An 8,413-nucleotide genomic window follows, 5' to 3' on the forward strand; every position below is an offset into this window, starting at 1 on the left:
TTACACAAACATTGGGAGCGTCGTGAAAAACGTATAGCCCTTACTTCTGTTATCGAAGCTGATTACCTTGTTCTTACAGAAACATGGTTGCGTACCAATATTATGGACCCTGAGGCTTTTGAATCGGCAAGCGATTTTAATCAATAGCATCTTTCTCCAGACATCACGGGCTCCATGATGGAGAACAGACCATATCTTTCACAGCTTACACTGGAGCAAGTTACTGATAAGCAGATTAAATAAGGGCATGTAGTCTTACCCTCGTCCTGGAGAGTGAAGAAGAAGACGGCGATTAGTGGGCCGGCTGTCTGACACCAGTCCGTAATTTTCGGCTTTATTTTCTCACTTCAGAGGTTTTCCAGTCTTTTTGGCGTGTGTCCTCGACGTACGACGACCTGGGGGTCCCTGGCCGCCGGCAAAAGCACGTCAAGCGACCTCCTCGGCGCTATGAGCCGTATCAACGCCGACACGGAACATAACCGCCAGCTGAACTCCAAGCTGCACTTATGGCAGCAGCGCCAGCGGCGGGTCCAGCGGCCCCTGTAGTTGCGGCTGCAGACCAGGCCCCGCCAAACAAGAGACTGCGCGACGACCAAGCCAGCAACGAGCCTCTGACCGACCATCCAGAGGACATGGACCAAGCATCATTTACAGTTGTATCGTACAAGAAAAAGAGAGCTACCGGTGTTCCTGTAGTTTTCAGGCCCACTGAAGAAGGAGGAAGCCTATGGAAAGCCAACCCCAACATTGTGGCTTCGGCGGTTGTAGCATCGGCTCAAGAAAAAGTCCTCAGCCATCGCATTCACAAGGATGGGAGCCTGATGGTAACAGTATCGACGCTGCCCGCCGCCAACCGTCTGCTCACGGTAACTAAGCTGGCTGGAGTGGCTGTAGAGGCCCGAGTCCCATACTCTTACATGGCAAGCTATGGCAAAATACAAGATGTACCTGTCACCTACACAGACGAAGATCTGCAGGAATATCTACGCGACCAAGGTGTCCTCTCAGCAAGGAGGCTAACCGCCTACACTCTTGAGGATGGTGGAAAGATAAAAGAGGTACGCCGTCGCACAGTTATATTGGAATTCGCAAAAGATGCGCCGCTACCAAAACGAGTAACGCTGGGGTTCTGTAGTTACCCTGTAACTGAATACGTCGGAGTAGCAACTCAGTGCTATAAATGTCAGAGGCATGGTCACATATCAAGACACTGTAACGGCCCCGTGCGCTGCAAAGTGTGTGCTGGCCCCCACTCGCACAAAGAATGCACTTCGAGAGCGCAACCTAAATGCGCTAACTGCGGTGGCCCACACCCTGCTTCCTATGGAGGGTGTTATAAAAAGAAAGCAGCCACAGATGCTCGCACGGCAGAGCAAACACAAGGGAAACCCCCTAAGCGCCATGAACCACCACCTAACCCCGACGTGGTTTTCACGACTACGGCAGCTGTTTCCGAGAATAAGTCAACACAGCGTGGCAGAGCAGCTGACAAGACCTACGCAGATGCGGTAAAAAATAAGCATGGGAAGTCCGTTGGTTCTTCTCCTTCATCAAAGCTACTGCAACGCACTACACAACACCCGACAAACAGCGTCGCTCGCTCTGACCCTAGGGCGCCACAACATGACAAGAAGATCAGCGGCAGGCAGCAAACCGGAAGCTCTGAACAAGACGTCACATGCCTACTGATTCCGATGCTGTTTGCAGCCATCAAGGCTCATATCCGTGTAAACCCCTCGTCAGGAGGACTCCCAGAAGTAGAAGCTGTCCTTGCAATGGAGCCGTTGGTGTCGGTCTCCTACGCTCCTCAGGGGCGTAATACCACACTTCAGTAATCATGGCTTCCACAGCGAGAACTTCACCGCAGCTGACAATCCACAACATCTTTCGTACATGCACCAATTTCCAGTGGAACGCTCGCGGGCTACGCTCTAAACTCTCAGATTTCCGATAGCTCGTGCGAGCGTACCGCTTCCCCTTCATAGTCATCTGTGAATCACGCGTGGAGGAAACTTTCCGACTCAATGGATACTATTTCCATCATTCACAACGACCAGATAACGTCAGCAGATTGCTGATAGGCTTTCGCAAGGATATCCCGGCCTCACCGGTTGATGTCCCGCCTCACAGCGACAATGAATACGTATGCGCTGTCACAGTTATTGCCGGACAACAGTACACTCTGATTGGAATATATCTTGAGCCAGGCACGCCATTTGATGCTTTGAGACTTGAAGACTTGATAGCAAGGACGCCCTCTCCGCATATTATTTGCGGAGACTTCAATGCTCATAATGAAATTTGGGGCAGCTCACATACATGTGCCCGAGGTGCCAAGCTTGCAAAAGTTCTCTCCAAGCATTCAATTCAGCCATTAAATGACGGCAGCATCACCTACCTCCGAGGCCCGACGACTACCAGCAGCATCGACGTGACATTTGTCACAGGTTCATTCACCCACAACTTTGGCTGGTGCACTGATTTGGAGACACGTGGAAGCGACCATTACCCAATCCTCATATCGGCTTTCCATGTGCAGAGGAACCCAAAGAAATTCCTTATAAAATCTACAGACTGGGACGCATACAAGGACGCTGTAAGCAGAGGAGTTACTGCGGCAACTCGCAATGAGGAATTAGCATCGACAATTGCGTATTGCCTGAGGGCGAGTACAGAAATTACAGTTAAAAATGATAACCTACCTTCAAATGATGACACATTCCAAAGGCTTTGCTCTATACGCAGGCGAGCTGAAAGGAAAGGTAGGAAAGGAAGGAAAGCTCTGCGCACAAAAAGCTTCGGTGACCTACGTGCATGCCGACGGGCACAGCGTCACATTCGACGCTACATGGATAAACTCAGTCGGCAAAAGTGGCGTGACTTTTGTTCTACGCTGGATGTGCGCAAACCAATAACCAATATTTGGCGGATAGTTAGAGGTATGCGCACGCCACTTCAACAACTCCACCCCTTTGCTGCACTCTCCCTTCACGAGCAAAAATCTATAAAAGAAGTCTCAGAAGAATACTGCAAGCTGCTGTCGGCAAGATCAGGGCATTCGACACTCTCCGCAGATGGTCAAACAGGCATCCCAAAGGCGGCAGTGCCAGCGTTAGACCTGCCTTTCACTATGGAAGAACTATCCACAGCTATCGCGGAGACAAACAGGCACACGTCTCCGGGTCATGATGAGGTGACCTATGACGCCATTGCAAAGCTACCCCACACCTCCCGTCTTCGACTCCTGGAGTGTTACAATTCTTCCTGGATGGCTGGTGAGGTCCCCACGGAATGGAAGCTGGCGAAAATCGTGCCCGTTTTGAAACCCTGTAAGCAGCCAACAAGCTACGCATCATTCCGGCCCATTGCCCTACTGAGCTGCGTAGGTAAGCTCATGGAGCGCATGATCTGCAAGCGCATAACTTGGTTCCTAGAAAGCCGAAATGAGGTCCCCCAAGAAATGAACGGGTTCCGTCAAAACAGGTCTGCGACTGACAATATCATCGCCCTCGTCTCATCACTTGAGGAGTACCTTCATGCTGGGTACATCCCAACAGCCGTTTTCCTAGACATCAAGGCCGCTTTTGACTCCGTCTTTCACCATGCAATTCTCGCAGTCTTTGGCAGTCTTGGCCTTGGAGGAAGGCTATACAAGTGGATTGGGCATTATTTAAAAGAACGACAAATTTTTATTACCACTCCAAACGGTCCAACACGCTTTCACGCAGTGGAGAGGGGCGTACCACAGGGAGCGGTGCTCAGCCCTCTCCTGTTCAATATTGTCCTTATTCACATAAGAAGACACCTTCCGCGAGGGGTCCGCATAACAATTTATGCTGATGATATCTGCATCTGGACCGCGTCACGTTCGCGCTATATTACCCAGCAACGTCTTCAGAGAGCACTATTGCACATTTCGATGTACTTGGCTTCCAGAGGTCTTCGTCTCTCGCCAGAAAAGAGTGTTGCAATGGCGTTTACAAGAAAAACGATGACCCGATATCCACTGCTCCTAGGCGGACGATCGCTGCCATATGTACGATCTCAGCGATTCCTGGGTGTTGTAATCGACTATAATCTGTCATGGTCACCTCAGATAAAAAAACTCCGCGCGAGGATTACTGCAGCATCGCAAGTGTTCAGGTTCATGGCGGGAACAAGGTGGGGTAGCAACTGCCATCAATGCTTCTGCTTGAAAAAGCCTACGTTGAAGGAACCTTGCGCTACTGTCTACCAGTGCTTCAAAGATTATCTACATCAAGCAATAAGACTGTCAATGCCGCACGGAACAACCGCCTGCGAATATGTCTTGGCCTCCCAAAGGGTTCCTCTGCATCAGGAACAGTAGCGGAGGCAGGATGTCTCCCACTAGAGGTAATTGCCGCCCAGGAAACTATGCGTACCCATCTCCGCCATGTCCTGCAAGGGAAGAAGCACTTCCTACACCGTGTCCACCTAACTCACAGCAACTCTAGCTTTGGCCAGGCAGTGCAGCTCCTGCCCCTTCCTACTATTAATCAGCCACAGAAACTACTCCCTCTGGCCTTTCCTCCATGGACACTCTCTCCTCTAAAGGTTAAGAAGTCTGTTCCAGGTGTGAATGCAAAGAGCCGCATGCCACGGGCAGCACTTCTGCAAGCTACTCTCGCCTACGTAATCGAAGAATATACGCAGCACACCCATATCTTCACCGGTGGTTCAACTACTAAAGAAACTTCTTCTTGTGGCCTTTATGTGCCCTCAACAGGCCATGCCCTTTCTTACCGGCTGCAGCGGAGGACCTCCTCTACAACAGCTGAGCTTCACGGCATTAAGGAAGCTGTTTCTTACATCCTGCGCCGAACCGCCGGCCGTTGGGTTATCTTCACCAATTCAAAAGCATCTCTGCAGATCCTGGCCAACCTGCTGAAGAAAACGAATCACCAGCCAGTTTCCCTGGACATTGGGTATATCCATCATTTAGCTATTGCCGCAGGCCACTGCATAACATTTCAGTGGGTACCTGCTCACTGTGGCATTATGGCTAATGAAAAAGCAGATGAAGCGGCCTGTAAGGGCCATCAACATCAGAGATACATTCGAAGTTTTCTCACGAAATCTGATGCGTCACAAATGGCTAAAAGTTTTGCGTACAAAGAAACGTATCGGCTTTGGAGTTTGCCGACACATCAGTACCAATTTCTTCACTCAATCGACCCACATCTTAGATCAAGACACTCACCCAGAATTCCTCGACAACTCGAAACACTTTATCACCGACTTCGTCTGAATGCTGCATATACAAACAGCCTGCGATATCGTTTTGGGCAAATGAACAGTCCGCATTGTGACAACTGTGCTTAGAGAGAAACTGTGGAACATATCCTGCTTGAGTGCCCTGCGTATGCTAACGAGCGTGCGTACTATGAACATTGCATGCAGAAGCTCTGTCCAGTGCCCCTAACAATGGACAAAGTTTTAGGCCCCTTAGCCTGCTTCAGGCAACAGAGACTTGCAATGAACTTTCTTTTTACATATTTAAAAGACATTGGACATCTCGATAAGCTCTAAATTCACTTGCAGGTTACCTTCATGCATTCTTCTTGCAGTGAACTTCGTCAGCCCATTCGTCGGACTATGCACTCCATCATTCCATAGGGTACATCAATACTCGCCACTGCATCCTTACTACCCATTTCATGGCTGCATTTTATCTGCGTTTTTTTCCCTTCCACCTCTTCACGCTGCTCTCCTTCAGTCTTTATCTCCCAAATTCCCCTCCCTACGCAGAGTAGCATGCCAGCGAGATTGAAACGCCGGCTAAATTCTCTGTTTTTTTCATTAAAGAGTCTCTCTCTCTCTCTCCCCTCGTCCTGTTCCAACAGCATAGCGGCTGTTATGATGTCAATGCTAGCCATCCATACATAGCTGCGACCAGGTTTCCAAACACGGAGCGCAACTAATATCGCATTAAAAATAACATAATTTCATCACCCCTCTACGTGTACCGCATTTGGAGCAAATTGCATGTGCGTTAAACCTCGGATGAAGAACTACATTTTCCTACGTGCAACATACCCCGAAATTCATTACCTTCATTTCAAAGCGACCTGCATGATGCCATTAGATTTATCATTAGCAAATTTTCTTGATCCCCACTTTTCGTTATTGGTGGTTTCAACGCCCCCTTAATTCAGTGTTCCGGTGCTGAAACGGGCACGCAGACTTGTGACCCCCGACGACGGAGTTCTTGGACTTTCGCCGTTTGTTTAACCTTTACAGCTTGGTACTGAACGGAAAAGAATATCGGGTGGCACTAAATGTATTCTTAATTTAGGGCCAATCAGTACGCTTGTCTTGTCATCCGGAATAACATATTTTCCTGGCCTTAGTGTCAACCTTTTTTTAGCATGCAGTGTTATTTAGGGCATATGCACGGTGGTGTAGTGTATTTGATGTCGAATGTTTGTATCTGCTGAAATGTTTTCATTTTTGTTGCGTGTTTTGGGGCACACGTGACGCAGCTAGTCGCGTCTGAGTACGTGGTTGTGTTGTGCTGTTTTTCGTTGTTTTCAGTGCCTGCTAAAGGGGGCCAATGAAGCATCAAGCTATGTTTGAACAGCTTTTCTCTTGACTCACTTTTCACAATATAGTGAAAGAAAATTAAGAAATTAATGAATGGACGTCCACGTAATGGCCATTAGGAACCTTCGGAAAATAGAACTAAAGCAATCCACGATTATAGGCACTATTATAAGCACTCAGATCTTGACGCCATCATTACAGAATCATATTTTTATTTCCTCTACGTACTTCTCAGAAGCAATTTCCTAGTCGTAGCACTGAAGATAATTGGCAAATGTTTCCCTATAAATTTTGAGAATTAACCCGGAAGTGCATTCCACAAATTTCGATAATCTTGAGGCCAATAGCTGGTACAACAAAAGCTTTACAAGGCTGTCCCAGCGAAAAAAAAGACCCTTGTATCATTTGTTGACTAATGAAGCTGCTACCGAGGCTTAAATTCGTTCCATTGCCATCACTAAGAAGTACGCTGCCCTCATAGGTTATTGACAGACAAAAAAAATTGATTTAGAATTGCAAAATTTAGAATCAAAGCTTCACTATATCCCCACAAATTGACCGACCAAAGCGATTATGACAGTGGATGTTCTACGGTGCTGAATAAAATGCTCGCAAAACCTTCTCTAGTTCGGTTGTCTCACAAATTTCCGCACTTTCAGCTCTGAACAAGATAACTATGCCTCCAATAGCAGTGGGACCTGTAGGTGTGAAGAATTTTTTGTCTCCCGTCATTGATGGAATTAATATAAAATATCTGAAGACCATAAACACAATACCTTTTATTATTTTTTTTCAACAATTTTGTAGCAAAATTTAGCCACCAGAAACCTTCCACGAGATTGAAAAATCGTGAAGATGGTTCTAGCCTTCAAATCTGGTAACAAACAATCAGCAAATGACTACGGCCAAACTTCTCCGATATATGTTTTGTGAAAGACTATAGAACGCGTGGTATTTTCCAGCCTAACAAATTTTCATGAATCTATTTTATTTCCCATTTCTTCAGGGGCATGGGTCCAGAAAACAGCCTGCAAAACTGAGTATTCGTTTTTCAACCACAAGATGCGTGCCTTTCCTGGTAAGCGTTTAGACGACGATTGCATATTCTCAGTTTTTCAAACAATTTTGGGAACGCTTGCCTCAAGCAACTATTAGTAAAATGTCATTGAATTAATCTACATGACCACCTGCTAAAGTAGATTGAATGTTTGCTCTCTCTTTTCCTTTTCAACCCCACCATCCATCTTCCCCTGTGCAGGGTAGCCAACCAGAACACCGTTCTGGTTAACATCCCTTCACAGTTTGTTAATAGTCTGTGACAACCATTAATTACAGCTGATCTTTAATAGCGGTGCCATCAGGCGTTCCAAAAGGCTTTGTTTTGGGCTCTTTACTATATCTAATATACATGTATAAGTTGCCGCGTTTTTTGTCTTAATTCGTTCAATTATTGGCTGATGATTGTGTAATGTTCCAAGAAATTAAAAATGTCACTGATACGAAAACCCTTCAGTAAGAATTATATAAAGCGCTCTTAGGACAACAGAGAAGGGAGACCAAACAACACAAGCGCTTGTGTTGTTTGGTCTCCCTTGTCTGTTGTCCTATAAGTGCGCTTTATATAATTTTTGAAAATGAAAAACCAACTAGCTCAGATGTCAATTCTGCTTCAGTTCCTTCAGTAAGACTTAAACACAATTTGTAAGTGATCTGATAGCTCACAAATCTAACCAGATGTTGCTTAATGTAAAGCATTTCGAGTAAATATGTCCTTTAGTAACGTTCGTCTGAGCTATCTGAAAAGAATACCGTTAAATACAGTACTTGGGTGTTCATATAATCATCTGTT

The sequence above is a fragment of the Amblyomma americanum genome, chromosome 7 (genome assembly GCF_052857255.1).
Source record: "Amblyomma americanum isolate KBUSLIRL-KWMA chromosome 7, ASM5285725v1, whole genome shotgun sequence".
In the NCBI taxonomy this organism is placed as follows: domain Eukaryota; kingdom Metazoa; phylum Arthropoda; class Arachnida; order Ixodida; family Ixodidae; genus Amblyomma; species Amblyomma americanum.